Source organism: Vulpes vulpes, chromosome 9 (assembly GCF_048418805.1).
Source record: "Vulpes vulpes isolate BD-2025 chromosome 9, VulVul3, whole genome shotgun sequence".
In the NCBI taxonomy this organism is placed as follows: domain Eukaryota; kingdom Metazoa; phylum Chordata; class Mammalia; order Carnivora; family Canidae; genus Vulpes; species Vulpes vulpes.
Genome location: NC_132788.1, coordinates 75,213,555 through 75,215,341, shown reverse-complemented (window position 1 = coordinate 75,215,341; position 1,787 = coordinate 75,213,555).

Sequence of the window (1,787 nt, the reverse complement as noted above, 5' to 3'; positions counted from 1 at the left end):
TTCTTTTCTCTTCTTCTCTTTCCTTAAATAATCATTTTCTAATCATAAAAATGATATATTTAAATTGCAAAAAAATCAAATAATACTGGAACATAAAACAATTAGCCCATTTATTTTCTTTTGCCAGAGATAACAACTCTCAACAGGTAGAGTGGACAACACAATTCAAGATCATTTTTTGCAACTCGCTTTTTTATTTAACGATGTATCTTGGATATCTCTTCTTGTTTTTAAATCAGGAAACAACAACTACCGCTACTACTACAAAACATTAACAATAATCATTTGTTTAACACCTCGGTTGTGCCACCACTGTTTTTGGGATGGGGTACTCACCACTAAACAGGATGTTGTCTCTGTCCTATATTCTACTCAGGAAAGATCTGTACTTGGTCCTGCCTCTGTCACTAACAGTTGTGAGACCTTAGCTGAATATCTTGATTTCACTGTATGTTTTTGTCTTTTTCAACAACAAAAATCAAGCGGCAAGCCATATGTTTTCGCTGGACCTATGGGTCTATTTCTAACTATATAAGGATTTGTGGGGTTGTTGCTGTAAACAACAGACACTGACTTTTACTAACTAAAGCAAGAAGGAAGAATCAATTGGAAGAATATTGTATAGCTCAGAGACCAGAAGGAAGAGTTGAAAAATCATGTCTGTGGAAGGGCAGAAACCAGGAGTCCTTGGGGGATCTCCACAGCAGGAACTCATGGGCTGGTTTCAAAGGTTTCTGCCATTGGATGACTCAGCTCCAACAGCCTTCCCTCCTGGAGTTTCTCTGTAGAAGACTCAGCTTTCCGGAAGAGAGAAGCTTGTTCTAGCAGTTCACTCCTCTGACCAGAGGGAGCTGGGTACTGCTGATTGATACTTCTACCGATACCACCTGTGATGGAGGTTGGGCAGTTCCCCAAGGGCAAAGGAAGGTGCTCTTAGGGAAATAAGGAAAGAAGTAAGGAAGGCAGACACAATCAAAACAAACGTTCACTGCACGAATTTCCTTTTCCCTCATGTGTCTATTTTTCTCTTACTTTGTATTACAAATTTTCCCAACTTTCTGCTCTCTTTTGCCAATCAGGGTCTTAGGTTTGGCAGCCAATGCTAGGCTTTATTTAATTGAGCTGATGGGGTTTTGGTGTCTGCAAATCTCTGGCCTCTTCTTTGATGACTAAGCAAATGCCTTCTGGACAGATATTTGAACTGCAGCACATACACCTGTTATTCAAGATATGGAGTCTCAATGATTTCACAGTACTTTGTGCGTTTCCTGTTTTCCTGAACAGCAAAATTGAAAATTCCTAAATTTACTTGTGGCACAGTTTATGACAGTGAAAACTGGAAGAGTTTCACTCTTCATGACGGAGAAGAGGTTGGTTGGATAAGGCAAGCCCTCTCTTCCACAGGTGTATCAGCCAGTGACTCAAATGTTTTTTTCCCCTTTAACTATGGAATCCTCAGAAAATCTGAGTAGAGATACAAGGTCTCTCTCTAGAAAAATGCATATATATTTTGCATGCATCCTAGATACTTGGGATATTTGCAAACCCAGTACAAGTTTACACATAAATCCAGAGGCATTTCATAACTATCTTATGTACTTTTGATGTAATGGAACAATATGTAGGTTTAATCATTACAATATGAGTATGGTTTTAATATGAAAGGTTGTTCAAAATATATTATGTAAAGAAAATGGGTTGCAAAACAATGCAGAGCATTATCTGTTACTTTGAAAAGAAAATTGCAGGCAGCCTTGGGTGGCTCAGTGGTTTAGCGCCGCCTTCAG